This window comes from Silene latifolia, chromosome 10, assembly GCF_048544455.1.
Source record: "Silene latifolia isolate original U9 population chromosome 10, ASM4854445v1, whole genome shotgun sequence".
NCBI lineage: Eukaryota > Viridiplantae > Streptophyta > Magnoliopsida > Caryophyllales > Caryophyllaceae > Silene > Silene latifolia.
In genome coordinates this window covers 159,846,353-159,865,583 of record NC_133535.1, presented here as the reverse complement: position 1 = coordinate 159,865,583, position 19,231 = coordinate 159,846,353, and positions in this window count along the sequence as shown.

Sequence of the window (19,231 nt, the reverse complement as noted above, 5' to 3'; positions counted from 1 at the left end):
TTCAGGAATCAACCTATTCGATTTCAGAAATCAAACTGTTCGATTTCAGAAATCAACCTGTTCGATTTCAGCCTCAAATAACGAGCTTTAACACATTTTTCATGCTAATCCGAGTTTCGGCGAATATTGGTTTGTGGCACACCGGCACCCCCAAATGTCTTCCGTTGGTGCTCATACTTTGCGTGCCCCTTTAACTGACCCGAGGAACTTTCTATGTGATTTCCGGAGAATTTTATTCCGGGACCCCGGAATCCCGAAAAACCGTGAATTATACACATCAATTTCAGCCGTTCGGAAGGTCGTACCTGAACCTGTTTCTTTTTCTCCCAGTTTTTCAATCACGCATCCGAGCTCATTTCAGGAATCAACCTGTTCGGTTTCAGGAATCAACCTGTTCGATTTCAACTTCAAATAACGAGGTTTAACACATTTTTAATGATAATCCGAGTTTCGGCGAATGCTGGTTTGTGGCACACCGGCACCCCCAAATGTCTTCCGTTGGTGCTCAAACTTTGCGTGACCGCTTTATCTGACCCGAGGAACTTTCTATGTGATTTCCGGAGAATTTTATTCCGGGACCCCGGAATCCCGAAAAACCGTGTATTATACACTTCAATTTCAGCCGTTCGGAAAGTCGTATCGGAACCTGTTTCTTTTTCTCCCTGTTTTTCAATCACGCGTCCGAGCTCATTTGAGGAATCAACCTGTTCGATTTCAGGAATCATCCTGTTCGATTTCAACTTCAAATAACGAGCTTTAACACATTTTTCACGATAATCCGAGTTTCGGCGAATGCTGGTTTGTGGCACACCGGCACCCCCAAATGTCTTCTGTTGGTGCTCAAGCTTTGCGTGGCCGCTTTAACTGACCCGAGGAACTTTCTATGTGATTTCCGGAGAATTTTATTCCTGTACCTCGGAATCTCGAAAAACCGTGTATTATACACTTCCAATTTCAGCCGTTCGGAAGGTCGTAGCGGAACCTGTTTCTTTTTCTCCCTGTTTTTCAATCACGCGTCCGAGCTCATTTCAGGAATCAACATGTTCGATTTCGGAAATCAACTTGTTCGATTTCAGCCTGAAATAACGAGTTTTAACACATTTTTCACGATAATCCGAGTTTCAGCGAATGCTGGTTTGTGGCACACTGGCATCCCCAAATGTCTTCCGTTGGTGCTCAAACTTTGCATGGCCGCTTTATCTGACCCAAGGAACTTTCTATGTGATTTCCGGAGAATTTTATTCTGGGACTCCGGAATCCCGAAAAACCGTGTATTATACACTTCAATTCCAGCTGTTCGGAAGGTCGTACCGGAACCTGTTTCTTTTTCTCCCTGTTTTTTTAACACGCGTCCAATCTCATTTCAGGAATCAACCTGTTCGATTTCAGGAATCAAACTGTTCGATTTCAGCAATCAACCTGTTCGATTTCAGCCTCAAATAACGAGCTTTAACACATTTTTCACGCTAATCCGAGTTTCGGCGAATACTGGTTTGTGGCACAGCGGCACCCCCAAATGTCTTTCGTTGGTGCTCATACTTTGCGTGGCCCCTTTAACTGACCCGAGGAACTTTCTATGTGATTTCCGGAGAATTTTATTCGGGACCCCGGAATCCCGAAAAACAGTGAATTATACACATCAATATCAGCCGTTCGGAAGGTCGTACCTGAACCTGTTTCTTTTTCTCCCAGTTTTTCAATCACGCATCCGAGCTCATTTCAGGAATCAACCTGTTCGGTTTCAGGAATCAACCTGTTCGATTTCAACTTCAAATAACGAGGTTTAACACATTTTTAATGATAATCCGAGTTTCGGCGAATGCTGGTTTGTGGCACACCGGCACCCCCAAATGTCTTCCGTTGGTGCTCAAACTTTGCGTGGCCGCTTTATCTGACCCGAGGAACTTTCTATATGATTTCCGGAGAATTTTATTCCGGGACCCCGGAAACCCGAAAAACCGTGTATTATACACTTCAATTTCAGCCGTTCGGAAAGTCGTATCGGAACCTGTTTCTTTTTCTCCCTGTTTTTCAATCACGCGTCCGAGCTCATTTCAGGAATCAACCTGTTCGATTTCAGGAATCATCCTGTTCGATTTCAATTTCAAATAACGAGCTTTAACACATTTTTCACGATAATCCGAGTTTCGCGAATCTTTGGTTTGGCACACCAAGCACCGCCAAATGTCTTCCGTTGGTGCTCAAACTTTACGTGGCCGCTTTATCTGACCCGAGGACTTTCTATGTGATTTCCGGAGAATTTTATTCCGGCACCCCGGAATCTCGAAAAACCGTGTATTATACACTTCAATTTCAGCCGTTCGGAAGGTCGTATCGGAACCTGTTTCTTTTTCTCCCTGTTTTTCAATCACGCGTCCGAGCTCATTTCAGGAATCAATCTGTTCGATTTCAGCCTCAAATAACGAGCTTTAACACATTTTTCACGATAATCCGAGTTTCGGCGAATCTTTCGGTTTTCGCACACCGGCACCCCCAAATGTCTTCCGTTCTTTGCTCAAACTTTGCGTGGCCGCTTTATCGACCCGAGGAACTTTCTATGTGATTTCCGGAGAATTTTATTCCGGACCCCGGAATCCCGAAAAACCGTGTATTATACACTTCGATTCACCGTTCGGAAAGTCGTAAATCGGAACTGTTTCTTTTTCTCCCAGTTTTTCAATCACGCATCCGAGCTCATTTCAGAATCAACTCAGACGTTTTCAGAATCAACCATTCGATTTCAACTTCAAATAACGAGCTCTAACACATTTTTCACAATAATCCGAGTTTCGGCGAATGCTGGTTTGTGGCACACCGGTACCACCAAATGTCTTCCGTTGGTCCTCAAACTTTACGTGGCCGCTTTATCTGACCCGAGAAACTTTCTATGTGATTTCCGGAGAATTTTATTCGGGACCCCCGAATCCCGAAAAACCGTGTATTATACACTTCAATTTCACCGTTCGGAAGGTAGTACCCGGAACCTGTTTCTTTTTCTCCCTGTTTTTCAATCACGCGTCCGAGCTCATTTCGTGAATCCACTGTTCATTTTCGAAATCAACTGTTTGATTTGAGTCTCAAATAACGAACTTTAACACATTTTTCACATTAATCCGAGTTTCGGCGATCTTTGGTTTTAGGCACACCAAAGACCCCCAAATGTCTTCCGTTGGTGCTCAAACTTTGTGTGGCTGCTTTATCTGACCCGAGGAACTTTCTATGTGATTTCCGGAGAATTTTATTCGGTATCCCTAATCCCGAAAAACCTTGTATTACATATTTCAATTTCAGCCGTTCGGAAGGTAGTACCGGAACCTGTTTCTTTTTCTCCCTGTTTTTCAATCACACGTCCGAGCTCATTTCAGGAATCCACCTGTTCGTTTTCAAGAATCAACCTGTTCGATTTCAGCCTCAAATAACGAGCTTTAACACATTTTTCACGATAATTCGAGTTTCGGCGAATCTTTGGTTTCAGGCACACCAGCACCCCCAAATGTCTTCCGTTGGTGCTCAAACTTTGTGTGGCTGCTTTATCTGACCCGAGTAACTTTCTATGTGATTTCCGGAGAATTTTATTCCGGTACCCCGGAATCCAGAAAAACCGTGTATTACATATTTCAATTTCAGCTATTCGGAAGGTCGTAGCGGAACCTGTTTCTTTTTCTCCCTGTTTTTTAATCACGCGTCCGATCTCATTTCAGGAATCAACCTGTTCGATTTCGAAATCAAACTGTTCGATTTCGTAAATCAACTCGTTCGATTTCAATTTTGAAATAACGAGTTTTAACACATTTTTCACGATAATCCGAGTTTCGACGAATGCTGGTTTGTGGCACACCGGCACCCATAAATGTCATCCGTTGGTGCTCAAACTTTGCGTGACCGCTTTATCTGACCCCAGGAATTTTCTATGTGATTTCTGGAAAATTTTATTCCGGGACCCCGGAATCCCGAAAAACCGTGTATTATACACTTCAATTTCAGCCGTTCGGAACGTCGTCGAACCTCGTTTCTTTTTCTCCTGTTTTTCAATCACGCGTTCGAGCTCATTTGAGGAATCAACTGTTCGATTTCACCTCAAATAACGAGTTTTAACACATTTTTCACGATAATCCGAGTTTCGACGAATCTTTGGTTTGTGGCACACCGGCACCCATTAATGTCATCCGTTGGTGCTCAAACTTTGCGTGACCGCTTTAACCGACCCGAGGAACTTTCTATGTGATTTCCGGAGAATTTTATTCGGGACCCCGAATCCGAAGTCAATTTCAGCCGTTCGGAAGGTCGTACCGGAACCTGTTTCTTTTTCTCTTTGTTTTTAAATCACGCGTCCGAGCTCATTTCAGGAATCAACCTGTTCGTTTTGAGGAATCAACCTGTTCGATTTCAGCCTCAAATAACGAGCTTTAACACATTTTTCACGATAATCCGAGTTTCGGCGAATCGGTTCAGGTACACTGGCACCCCCAAATGTCTTCCGTTGGTGCTCAAACTTTGTGTGGCTGCTTTATCTGACCCGAGGAACTTTCTATGTGATTTCCGGAGAATTTTATTTCGGGACCCCGGAATCCCGAAAAATCGTGTATTATACACTTCAATTTCTGCCGTTCGGAAGGTCGTACCGGAACCTGTTTATTTTTCTCCCTGTTTTTCAATCACGCGTCCGAGCTCATTTTAGGAATCAACCTGTACGTTTCAGGAATCAACCTGTTCGATTTCAACTTCAAATAACGAGCTCTAACACATTTTTCACAATAATCCGAGTTTCGGCGAATGCTGGTTTGTGGCACACCGGTACCACCAAATGTCTTCCGTTGGTCCTCAAACTTTACGTGGCCGCTTTATCTGACCCGAGAAACTTTCTATGTGATTTCCGGAGAATTTTATTCCGGGACCCCGGAATCCCGAAAAATCGTGTATTACACTTCAATTTCAGCCGTTCGGAAGGTAGTACCGGAACCTGTTTCTTTTTCTCCCTGTTTTTCAATCACGCGTCCGAGCTCATTTCAGGAATCCACCTGTTCATTTTCAGAAATCAACCTGTTTGATTTCAGTCTCAAATAACGAACTTTAACACATTTTTCACATTAATCCGAGTTTCGGCGAATGCTGGTTTGTGGCACACCAGCACCCCCAAATGTCTTCCGTTGGTGCTCAAACTTTGTGTGGCTGCTTTATCTGACCCGAGGAACTTTCTATGTGATTTCCGGAGAATTTTATTCCGGTATCCCGGAATCCCGAAAAACCTTGTATTACATATTTCAATTTCAGCCGTTCGGAAGGTAGTACCGGAACCTGTTTCTTTTTCTCCCTGTTTTTCAATCACACGTCCGAGCTCATTTCAGGAATCCACCTGTTCGTTTTCAAGAATCAACCTGTTCGATTTCAGCCTCAAATAACGAGCTTTAACACATTTTTCACGATAATTCGAGTTTCGGCGAATCTTTGGTTTCAGGCACACCAAGCACCCCAAATGTCTTCCGTTGGTGCTCAAACTTTGTGTGGCTGCTTTATCTGACCCGAGTAACTTTCTATGTGATTTCCGGAGAATTTTATTCCGGTACCCCGGAATCCAGAAAAACCGTGTATTACATATTTCAATTTCAGCTATTCGGAAGGTCGTACCGGAACCTGTTTCTTTTTCTCCCTGTTTTTTAATCACGCGTCCGATCTCATTTCAGGAATCAACCTGTTCGATTTCAGAAATCAAACTGTTCGATTTCAGAAATCAACCTGTTCGATTTCAGCCTGAAATAACGAGTTTTAACACATTTTTCACGATAATCCGAGTTTCGACGAATGCTGGTTTGTGGCACACCGGCACCCATAAATGTCATCCGTTGGTGCTCAAACTTTGCGTGACCGCTTTATCTGACCCCAGGAATTTTCTATGTGATTTCTGGAAAATTTTATTCCGGGACCCCGGAATCCCGAAAAACCGTGTATTATACACTTCAATTTCAGCCGTTCGGAACGTCGTACCGGAACCTGTTTCTTTTTCTCCCTGTTTTTCAATCACGCGTTCGAGCTCATTTGAGGAATCAACCTGTTCGATTTCAGCCTCAAATAACGAGTTTTAACACATTTTTCACGATAATCCGAGTTTCGACGAATGCTGGTTTGTGGCACACCGGCACCCATTAATGTCATCCGTTGGTGCTCAAACTTTGCGTGACCGCTTTAACCGACCCGAGGAACTTTCTATGTGATTTCCGGAGAATTTTATTCCGGGACCCCGGAATCCCGAAGTCAATTTCAGCCGTTCGGAAGGTCGTACCGGAACCTGTTTCTTTTTCTCTTTGTTTTTAAATCACGCGTCCGAGCTCATTTCAGGAATCAACCTGTTCGTTTTGAGGAATCAACCTGTTCGATTTCAGCCTCAAATAACGAGCTTTAACACATTTTTCACGATAATCCGAGTTTCGGCGAATACTGGTTTGTGGCACACTGGCACCCCCAAATGTCTTCCGTTGGTGCTCAAACTTTGTGTGGCTGCTTTATCTGACCCGAGGAACTTTCTATGTGATTTCCGGAGAATTTTATTTCGGGACCCCGGAATCCCGAAAAATCGTGTATTATACACTTCAATTTCTGCCGTTCGGAAGGTCGTACCGGAACCTGTTTATTTTTCTCCCTGTTTTTCAATCACGCGTCCGAGCTCATTTTAGGAATCAACCTGTACGTTTCAGGAATCAACCTGTTCGATTTCAACTTCAAATAACGAGCTCTAACACATTTTTCACAATAATCCGAGTTTCGGCGAATGCTGGTTTGTGGCACACCGGTACCACCAAATGTCTTCCGTTGGTCCTCAAACTTTACGTGGCCGCTTTATCTGACCCGAGAAACTTTCTATGTGATTTCCGGAGAATTTTATTAGGGACCGGAATCCCGAAAAATCGTGTATTACACTTCAATTTCAAACCGTTCGGAAGGTAGTACCGGAAACTGTTTCTTTTTCTCCCTGTTTTTCAATCACGCGTCCGAGCTCATTTCAGGAATCCACCTGTTCATTTTCAGAAATCAACCTGTTTGATTTCGGTCTCAAATAACGAACTTTAACACATTTTTCACATTAATCCGAGTTTCGGCGAATCTTTGGTTTCAGGCACACCAAAGACCCCCAAATGTCTTCCGTTGGTGCTCAAACTTTGTGTGGCTGCTTTATCTGACCCGAGGAACTTTCTATGTGATTTCCGGAGAATTTTATTCCGGTATCCCGGAATCCCGAAAAACCTTGTATTACATATTTCAATTTCAGCCGTTCGGAAGGTAGTACCGGAACCTGTTTCTTTTTCTCCCTGTTTTTCAATCACACGTCCGAGCTCATTTCAGGAATCCACCTGTTCGTTTTCAAGAATCAACCTGTTCGATTTCAGCCTCAAATAACGAGCTTTAACACATTTTTCACGATAATTCGAGTTTCGGCGAATCTTTGGTTTCAGGCACACCAAGACACCCCCAAATGTCTTCCGTTGGTGCTCAAACTTTGTGTGGCTGCTTTATCTGACCCGAGTAACTTTCTATGTGATTTCCGGAGAATTTTATTCGGCACCGGAATCGAAAAACCGTGTATTACATATTTCAATTTCAGCTATTCGGAAGGTCGTACCGGAACCTGTTTCTTTTTCTCCCTGTTTTTTAATCACGCGTCCGATCTCATTTCAGGAATCAACCTGTTCGATTTCAGAAATCAAACTGTTCGATTTCAGAAATCAACCTGTTCGATTTCAGCCTGAAATAACGAGTTTTAACACATTTTTCACGATAATCCGAGTTTCGACGAATGCTGGTTTGTGGCACACCGGCACCCATAAATGTCATCCGTTGGTGCTCAAACTTTGCGTGACCGCTTTATCTGACCCCAGGAATTTTCTATGTGATTTCTGGAAAATTTTATTCCGGAATCCCGAAAAACCGTGTATTATACACTTCAATTTCACCGTTCGGAACGAACGCCGCATCGGAACTGTTTCTTTTTCTCCTGTTTTTCAATCACGCGTTCGAGCTCATTTGAGGAATCAACCTGTTCGATTTCAACCTCAAATAACGAGTTTTAACACATTTTTCACGATAATCCGAGTTTCGACGAATCTTTGGTTTGTGGCACACCGGCACCCATTAATGTCATCCGTTGGTGCTCAAACTTTGCGTGACCGCTTTAACCGACCCGAGGAACTTTCTATGTGATTTCCGGAGAATTTTATTCCGGGACCCCGGAATCCCGAAGTCAATTTCAGCCGTTCGGAAGGTCGTACCGGAACCTGTTTCTTTTTCTCTTTGTTTTTAAATCACGCGTCCGAGCTCATTTCAGGAATCAACCTGTTCGTTTTGAGGAATCAACCTGTTCGATTTCAGCCTCAAATAACGAGCTTTAACACATTTTTCACGATAATCCGAGTTTCGGCGAATACTGGTTTGTGGCACACTGGCACCCCCAAATGTCTTCCGTTGGTGCTCAAACTTTGTGTGGCTGCTTTATCTGACCCGAGGAACTTTCTATGTGATTTCCGGAGAATTTTATTTCGGGACCCCGGAATCCCGAAAAATCGTGTATTATACACTTCAATTTCTCGCGTTCGGAAGGTAAACGGAACTCGTTTATTTTTCTCCTGTTTTTTAATCACGCGTCCGAGCTCATTTTAGGAATCAACCTGTTCGATTTCAGGAATCAACCTGTTCGATTTCAGCCTCAAATAACGATTTTAACACATTTTTCACGATAATCCGAGTTTCGGCGAATGCTGGTTTGTGGCACACCGGCACCCCCAAATGTCTTCCGTTGGTGCTCAAAGTTTGTGTGGCTGCTTTATCTGACCCGAGGACTTTCTATGTGATTTCCGGAAAATTTTATTCCGGTACCCCGGAATCCCGAAAAACCGTGTATTACATACTTCAATTTCAGCCGTTCGGAAGGTAGTACCGGAATCTGTTTCTTTTTCTCCATGTTTTTCAATCACGCGTCTGAGCTCATTTCAGGAATCAACCTGTTCGTTTTCAGAAATCAACCTATTCGATTTCAGCCTCAAATAACGAGCTTTAACACATTTTTCACGATAATCCGAGTTTGGCGAATCTTTGGTTTCAGGCACACGGCACCCCAAATGTCTTCCGTTGGTGCTCAAACTTTGCGTGGCCGCTTTACCTGACCCGAGGAATTTTCTATGTGATTTCCGGAGAATTTTATTTTGGGACCCCGGAATCCCGAAAAACCGTGTATTTTATATACACTTCAATTTCAGTCGTCCTGAAGGTCGTATCGGAACCTGTTTCTTTTTCTCCTTGTTTTTCAATCACGCGTCCATGCTCATTTCAGGAATCAACATGTTCGATTTCAGGAATCAACCTGTTCGATTTCAGCCTTAAATAACGAGCTTTAACACATTTTTCACGATAATCTGACTTTCGTCGAATGCTGGTTTGTGGCACACCGGCACCCCCAAATGTTTTCCGTTGGTGCTCAAACTTTGCGTGACCGCTTTATCTGACCCAAAGAACTTTCTATGTGATTTCCAAGGAATTTTATTCCGGGACCCCGGAATCCCGAAAAACTGTGTATTATACACTTCAATTTCAGCCGTTCGGAAGGTCGTACCGGAACCTGTTTCTTTTTCTCCCTGTTTTTCAATCACGCGTCCGATCTCATTTCAGGAATCAACCTGTTCGATTTAAGCCTCAAATTACGAGCTTTAACACATTTTTCACGATAATCCGAGTTTCGGCGAATGCTGGTTTGTGGCACACCGGCACCCCCAAATTTCTTCCGTTGGTGCTCAAACTTTGCGTGTCCGCTTTACCTGACCCGTGGAACTTTCTATGTGATTTATGGAGAATTTTATTTCGGGACCCCGAAATCCCGAAAAACCGTGTATATATACACTTCAATTTCAGACGTTAGGAAGGTCGTACCGAAACCTGTTTCTTTTTCTCCCTATTTTTCAATCACGCGTCCGAGCTCATTTGAGGAATCAACCTGTTCGATTTCGGGAATCAACCTGTTCGATTTCGGGAATCAACCTGTTTGATTTCAGCCTCAAATAACGAGCTTTAACACATTTTTCACGATAATCCGAGTTTCGGCGAATGCTGGTTTGTGGCACACCGGCACCCCCAAATATCTTCCGTTGGTGCTCAAACTTTGCGTGGCCGCTTTATCTGACCCGAGGAATTTTCTATGTGATTTCCGGAGAATTTTATTTCGGGACCCCGGAATCCCGAAAAACCGTGTATTATACACTTCAATTTCTGCCGTTCGGAAGGTCGTACCGGAACCTGTTTCTTTTTCTCCCTGTTTTTCAATCACGCGTCCGAGCTCATTTTAGGAATCAACCTGTTCGATTTCAGGAATCAACCTGTTCGATTTCAGCCTCAAATAACGATTTTAACATAATTTTCACGATAATCCGAGTTTCGCGAATGCTGGTTTGTGACACACCGGCACCCCCAAATGTCGTCCGTTGGTGCTCTAACTTTGCATGGCCGCTTTATCTGAACCGAGGTACTTTCTATGTGACTTCCGGAGAATTTTATTCCGGGACCCCGGAATCCTGAAAAACCGTGTATTATACACTTCAATTTTAGCCGTTCGGAAGGTCGTACCGGAACCTGTTTCTTTTTCTCCCAGTTTTTCAATCAGGCGTCCGATCTCATTTCAGGAATCAACCTGTTCGATTTCAGGAATCAACCTGTTCGATTTCAGCCTCAAATTACGAGCTTTAACACATTTTTCACGATAATCCGAGTTTCGGCGAATGCTGAATTGTGGCACACCGGCACCCCCAAATGTCTTCCGTTGGTGTTCAAACTTTGCGTGTCCGCTTTACCTGACCAGAGGAACTTTCTATGTGATTTATGGAGAATTTTATTCCGGGACCCCGGAATCCCGAAAAACCGTGTATTATACACTTCAATTTCAGACGTGAGGAAGGTCGTACCGAAACCTGTTTCTTTTTCTCCCTATTTTTCAATCACGCGTCCGAGCTCATTTCAGGAATCAACCTGTTCGATTTCGGGAATCAACCTGTTTGATTTCAGCCTCAAATAACGAGCTTTAACACATTTTTCACGATAATCCGAGTTTCGGCGAATGCTGGTTTGTGGCACACCGGCACCCCTAAATATCTCCCGTTGGTGCTCAAACTTTGCGTGGCCGCTTTATCTGACCCGAGGAATTTTCTATGTGATTTCCGGAGAATTTTATTTCGGGACCCCGGAATCCCGAAAAACCGTGTATTATACACTTCAATTTCTGCCGTTTGGAAGGTCGTACCGGAACCTGTTTCATTTTCTCCCTGTTTTTCAATCACGCGTCCGATCTCATTTCAGGAATCAACCTGTTCGATTTCAGGAATCAAGCTGTTCGTTTTCAGCCTCAAATAACGAGCTTTAACACATTTTTCATGATAATCCGAGTTTCGGCGAATGCTGATTTGTGGCACACCGGCACCCTAAATGTCTTCCGTTTGTTCACAAACTTTACGTGGCCGCTTTATCTGACCCGATGAACTTTCTATGTGACTTCCGGAGAAATTTATTCCGGTACCTCGGAATCCCGAAAAACCGTGTATTATATACACTTCAATTTCAGCTTTTCGGAAGGTCGTACCGGAACCTGTTTCTTTTTCTCTCTGTTTTTCAATCACGCGTCCAAGCTCATTTCAGGAATCAACATGTTCGATTTCAGGAATCAACCTGTTCGATTTAAGGAATCAACCTGTTCGATTTCAGCCTCAAATAACGATTTTAACACATTTTTCACGATAATCCGAGTTTCGGCGAATGCTGGTTTGTGGCACACCGGCACCCCCAAATATCTTCCGTTGGTGCTCAAACTTTGCGTGGCCGCATTATCTGACCCGAGGTACTTTCTAATTTCTATGTGACTTCCGGAGAATTTTATTCCGGGACCCCGGAATCCCGAAAAACCGTGTATTACACTTCAATTTCAGCCGTTCGGAAGGTCGTACGGGAACCTGTTTCCTTTTCTCCCTGTTTTTCAATCACGCGTCCGATCTCAATTCAGGAATCAACCTGTTCGATTTCAGGAATCAACCTGTTCGATTTCAGCCTCAAATAACGATTTTAACACAATTTTCACGATAATCCGAATTTCGGCGAATGCTGGTTTGTGGCACACCGGCACCCCCAAATGTCTTCCGTTGGTGCTCAAACTTTGCGTGGCCGCTTTATTTGACCCGAGGTACTTTCTATGTGACTTCCGGAGAATTTTATCCCGGGACCCCGGAATCCTTAAAAACCGTTTATTACACTTCAATTTCAGCCGTTCGGAAGGTCGTACTGGAACCTGTTTCCTTTTCTCCAAGTTTTTTAATCACGCGTCCGATCTCATTTCAGGAATCAACCTGTTCGATTTCAGTAATCAACTGTTCGATTTCAGCCTCAAATAACGAACTTTAACACATTTTTCACGATAATCCGAGTTTCGGCGAATGCTGGTTTGTGGCACACCGGCACCCTCAAATGTCTTCCGTTGGTGCTTAAACTTTGCGTGGCCGATTTATCTGACTCGAGCAACTTTTTATGTGATTTCCGGAGAATTTTATTCCGTGACCCCAGAATCCCGAAAAACCGTGTATTACACTTCAATTTCAGCCGTTCGGAAGGTCGTACCGGAATGTGTTTCCTTTTCTCCCTGTTTTTCAATCACGCGTCCGATCTCATTTCAGGAATCAACATGTTCGATTTCAGGAATCAACCTGTTCGATTTCAGCCTCAAATAACGAGCGTTAACACATTTTTCACGATAATCCGAGTTTCGGCGAATGCTGGTTTGTGGCACACCGGCACCCCCAAATGTCTTCCGTTGGTGCTCAAACTTTGTGTGGCTGCTTTATCTGACCCGAGGAACTTTCTATGTGATTTCCGGAGAATTTTATTCCGGTACCCCGGAATCCCGAAAAACTGTGTATTACATACTTCAATTTCAGCCGTTCGGAAGGTAGTACCGGAACCTGTTTCTTTTTCTCCCTGTTTTTCAATCACGCGTCCGAGCTCATTTCATGAATCCACTTGTTCGTTTTCAGGAATCAACCTGTTCGATTTCAGCCTCAAATAACGAGCTTTAACACATTTTTCACGATAATCCGAGTTTCGACGAATGCTGGTTTGTGGCACACCGGCACCCCCAAATGTCTTCCGTTGGTGCTCAAACTTTGTGTGGCTGCTTTATCTGACCCGAGGAACTTTCTATGTGATTTCCGGAGAATTTTATTCCGGTGCATTTTAATCCCGAAAAACCGTGTATTACATACTTCAATTTTAGCCGTTCGGAAGGTAGTACGGGAACTGTTTCTTTTTTCCCTGTTTTTAAATCACGCGTCCGAGCTCATTTTAGGAATCCACCTGTTCGTTTTCAAGAATCAACATATTCGATTTCAGCCTCAAATAACGAGCTTTAACACATTTTTCACGATAATCCGAGTTTCGGCGAATGCTGGTTTGTGGCACACCGGCACCCCCAAATGTCTTCCGTTGGTGCTCAAACTTTGCGTGGCCGCTTTACCTGACCCGAGAAATTTTCTATGTGATTTCCGGAGAATTTTATTTCGGGACCCCGGAATCCCGAAAAACCGTGTATTATATATACACTTCAATTTCAGCCGTCCTGAAGGTCGTATCGGAACCTTTTTCTTTTTCTCCTTGTTTTTCAATCACGCGTCCATGCTCATTTCAGGAATCAACATGTTCGATTTCAGGAATCAACCTGTTCGATTTCAGCCTTAAATAACGAGTTTTAACACATTTTTCACGATAATCCGAGTTTCGGCGAATGCTGGTTTGTGGCACACCGACACCCCTAAATATCTTCCGTTGCTGCTCAAACTTTGCGTGGCCGCTTTATCTGACCCGAGGTACTTTCTATGTGACTTCCGGAGAATTTTATTTCGGGACCCCGGAATCCCGAAAAACCGTGTATTATACACTTCAATTTCTGCCGTTCGGAAGGTCGTACCGGAACCTGTTTATTTTTCTCCCTGTTTTTCAATCACGCGTCCGAGCTCATTTCAGGAATCAACCTGTTCGATTTCAGGTATCAACCTGTTCGATTTCAGCCTCAAATAACGATTTTAACACATTTTTCACGATAATCCGAGTTTCGGCGAATACTGGTTTGTGGCACACCGGCACCCCCAAATGTCGTCCGTTGGTGCTCAAACTTTGCGTGGCCGCTTTATCTGACCCGAGGAATTTTCTATGTGATTTCCGGAGAATTTTATTTCGGGACCCCGGAATCCCGAAAAACCGTGTATTATACACTTCAATTTCTGCCGTTCGGAAGGTCGTACCGGAACCTGTTTATTTTTCTCCCTGTTTTTCAATCACGCGTCCGAGCTCATTTTAGGAATCAACCTGTTCGATTTCAGGAATCAACCTGTTCGATTTCAGCCTCAAATAACGATTTTAACACAATTTTCACGATAATCCGAGTTTCGCGAATGCTGGTTTGTGACACACCGGCACCCCCAAATGTCGTCCGTTGGTGCTCTAACTTTGCATGGCCGCTTTATCTGAACCGAGGTACTTTCTATGTGACTTCCGGAGAATTTTATTCCGGGACCCCGGAATCCTGAAAAACCGTGTATTATACACTTCAATTTTAGCCGTTCGGAAGGTCGTACCGGAACCTGTTTCTTTTTCTCCCAGTTTTTCAATCAGGCGTCCGATCTCATTTCAGGAATCAACCTGTTCGATTTCAGGAATCAACCTGTTCGATTTCAGCCTCAAATTACGAGCTTTAACACATTTTTCACGATAATCCGAGTTTTCGAATCTTTGAATTGTGGCACACCAAGCACCCCCAAATGTCTTCCGTTGGTGTTCAAACTTTGCGTGTCCGCTTTACCCGACCGGAGGAACTTTCTATGTGATTTATGGAGAATTTTATTCGGGACCCCGGAATCCGAAAAAACCGTGTATTATACACTTCAATTTCAGACGTGAGGAAGGTCGATCAAAACTCGTTTCTTTTTCTCCCTATTTTTCAATCACGCGTCCGAGCTCATTTCAGGAATCAACCTGTTCGATTTCGGGAATCAACTGTTTGATTTCACCTCAAATAACGAGCTTTAACACATTTTTCACGATAATCCGAGTTTCGGCGAATGCTGGTTTGTGGCACACCGGCACCCCTAAATATCTCCCGTTGGTGCTCAAACTTTGCGTGGCCGCTTTATCTGACCCGAGGAATTTTCTATGTGATTTCCGGAGAATTTTATTTCGGGACCCCGGAATCCCGAAAAACCGTGTATTATACACTTCAATTTCTGCCGTTTGGAAGGTAAATCGGAACTGTTTCATTTTCTCCTGTTTTTCACTCACGCGTCCGATCTCATTTCAGGAATCAACCTGTTCGATTTCGGGAATCAAGTCGTTCGTTTCGGCCTCAAATAACGAGCTTTAACACATTTTTCATGATAATCCGAGTTTTGCGAATGTCGATTTGTGGCACACCGGCACCCTAAATGTCTTCCGTTTGTTCTCAAACTTTACGTGGCCGCTTTATCTGACCCGATGAACTTTCTATGTGACTTCAGGAGAAATTTATTCCGGTACCTCGGAATCCCGAAAAACCGTGTATTATATACACTTCAATTTCAAACTTTTCGGAAGGTAAATAAGGAACTGTTTCTTTTTCTCTCTGTTTTTCAATCACGCGTCCAAGCTCATTTCAGGAATCAACATGTTCGATTTCAGGAATCAACTTTGTTCGATTTAAGGAATCAACTTTGTTCGATTTGACCTCAAATAACGATTTTAACACATTTTTCACGATAATCCGAGTTTCGGCGAATGCTGGTTTGTGGCACACCGGCACCCCCAAATATCTTCCGTTGGTGCTCAAACTTTGCGTGGCCGCATTATCTGACCCGAGGTACTTTCTAATTTCTATGTGACTTAGGAGAATTTTATTAGGGACCGGAATCCCGAAAAACCGTGTATTACACTTCAATTTCACCGTTCGGAAGGTCGTACGGGAACCTGTTTCCTTTTCTCCCTGTTTTTCAATCACGCGTCCGATCTCAATTCAGGAATCAACCTGTTCGATTTCAGGAATCAACCTGTTCGATTTCAGCCTCAAATAACGATTTTAACACAATTTTCACGATAATCCGAATTTCGGCGAATGCTGGTTTGTGGCACACCGGCACCCCCAAATGTCTTCCGTTGGTGCTCAAACTTTGCGTGGCCGCTTTATTTGACCCGAGGTACTTTCTATGTGACTTCCGGAGAATTTTATCCGGGACCCGGAATCCTTAAAAACCGTTTATTACACTTCAATTTCAGCCGTTCGGAAGGTCGTACTGGAACCTGTTTCCTTTTCTCCAAGTTTTTTAATCACGCGTCCGATCTCATTTCAGGAATCAACCTGTTCGATTTCAGTAATCAACTGTTCGATTTCAGCCTCAAATAACGAACTTTAACACATTTTTCACGATAATCCGAGTTTCGGCGAATGCTGGTTTGTGGCACACCGGCACCCTCAAATGTCTTCCGTTGGTGCTTAAACTTTGCGTGGCCGATTTATCTGACTCGAGCAACTTTTTATGTGATTTCCGGAGAATTTTATTCCGTGACCCTTAATCCCGAAAAACCGTGTATTACACTTCAATTTCAGCCGTTCGGAAGGTCGTACCGGAATGTGTTTCCTTTTCTCCCTGTTTTTCAATCACGCGTCCGATCTCATTTCAGGAATCAACATGTTCGATTTCAGGAATCAACCTGTTCGATTTCAGCCTCAAATAACGAGCTTTAACACATTTTTCACGATAATCCGAGTTTCGCGAATCTTTGGTTTTCAGGCACACCGGCACCCCCAAATGTCTTCCGTTGGTGCTCAAACTTTGTGTGGCTGCTTTATCTGACCCGAGGAACTTTCTATGTGATTTCCGGAGAATTTTATTCCGGTACCCCGGAATCCCGAAAAACTGTGTATTACATACTTCAATTTTGTAGTTCGGAAGGTAGTACGGAACTGTTTCTTTTTTCTCCTGTTTTTCAATCACGCGTCCGAGCTCATTTCATGAATCCACTTGTTCGTTTTCAGGAATCAACCTGTTCGATTTCAGCCTCAAATAACGAGCTTTAACACATTTTTCACGATAATCCGAGTTTCGACGAATGCTGGTTTGTGGCACACCGGCACCCCCAAATATCTTCCGTTGGTGCTCAAACTTTGTGTGGCTGCTTTATCTGACCCGAGGAACTTTCTATGTGATTTCCGGAGAATTTTATTCCGGTACCCCGGAATCCCGAAAAACCGTGTATTACATACTTCAATTTTAGCCGTTCGGAAGGTAGTACGGGAACCTGTTTCTTTTTCTCCCTGTTTTTAAATCACGCGTCCGAGCTCATTTTAGGAATCCACCTGTTCGTTTTCAAGAATCAACATGTTCGATTTCAGCCTCAAATAACGAGCTTTAACACATTTTTCACGATAATCCGAGTTTCGGCGAATGCTGGTTTGTGGCACACCGGCACCCCCAAATGTCTTCCGTTGGTGCTCAAACTTTGCGTGGCCGCTTTACCTGACCCGAGAAATTTTCTATGTGATTTCCGGAGAATTTTTTTTCGGGACCCCGGAATCCCGAAAAACCGTGTATTATATATACACTTCAATTTCAGCCGTCCTGAAGGTCGTATCGGAACCTTTTTCTTTTTCTCCTTGTTTTTCAATCACGCGTCCATGCTCATTTCAGGAATCAACATGTTCGATTTCAGGAATCAACCTGTTCGATTTCAGCCTTAAATAACGAGTTTTAACACATTTTTCACGATAATCCGAGTTTCGGCGAATGCTGGTTTGTGGCACACCGACACCCCTAAATATCTTCCGTTGCTGCTCAAACTTTGCGTGGCCGCTTTATCTGACCCGAGGTACTTTCTATGTGACTTCCGGAGAATTTTATTTCGGGACCCCGGAATCCCGAAAAACCGTGTATTATACACTTCAATTTCTGCCGTTCGGAAGGTCGTACCGGAACCTGTTTATTTTTCTCCCTGTTTTTCAATCACGCGTCCGAGCTCATTTCAGGAATCAACCTGTTCGATTTCAGGTATCAACTTTGTTCGATTTGACCTCAAATAACGATTTTAACACATTTTTCACGATAATCCGAGTTTCGGCGAATACTGGTTTGTGGCACACCGGCACCCCCAAATGTCGTCCGTTGGTGCTCAAACTTTGCATGGCCGCTTTATCTGACCCGAGGTACTTTCTATGTGACTTCCGGAGACTTTTATTCCGGGAGCCCGGAATCCCGAAAAACCGTGTATTATACACTTCAATTTCAGCCGTTCAGAAGGTCGTACCGGAACCTATTTCATTTTCTCCCTGTTTTTCAATCACGCGTCCGATCTCATTTCAGGAATCAACCTGTTCGATTTCAGGAATCAACCTGTTCGATTTCAACCTCAAATTACGAGCTTTCACACATTTTTCACGATAATCCGAGTTTCGTCGAATGCTGGTTTGTGGCACACCGGCACCCCCAAATGTTTTCCGTTGGTGCTCAAACTTTGCGTGACCATTTTATCTGACCCAAAGAACTTTCTATGTGATTTCCGAAGAATTTTATTAGGGACCCAGAATCCGAAAAACCGTGTATTATACACTTCAATTTCAGCCGTTCGGAAGGTAAATCGAAACTGTTTCTTTTTCCCTGTTTTTCAATCACGCGTCCGATCTCATTTCAGGAATCAACCTGTTCGATTTCAGCCTCAAATTACGAGCTTTAACACATTTTTCACGATAATCCGAGTTTCGGCGAATGCTGGTTTGTGGCTCACCGACACCCCCAAATTTCTTCCGTTGGTGCTCAAACTTTGCGTGTCCGCTTTACCTGACCCGAGGAACTTTCTATGTGATTTATGGAGAATTTTATTCCGGGACCCCAGAATCCCAAAAAACCGTGTATTATATACACTTCAATTTCAGACGTTAGGAAGGTCGTACCGAAACCTGTTTCTTTTTCTCCCTATTTTTCAATCACGCGTCCGAGCTCATTTCAGGAATCAACCTGTTCGATTTCAGGAATCAACCTGTTCGATTTCAGCCTCAAATAACGATTTTAACACATTTTTCACGATAATCCGAGTTTCGGCGAATCTTTGGTTTGTGGTATCGGCACCCCCAAATGTCGTCCGTTGGTGCTCAAACTTTGCATGGCCGCTTTATCTGACCCGAGGTACTTTCTATGTGACTTCCGGAGAA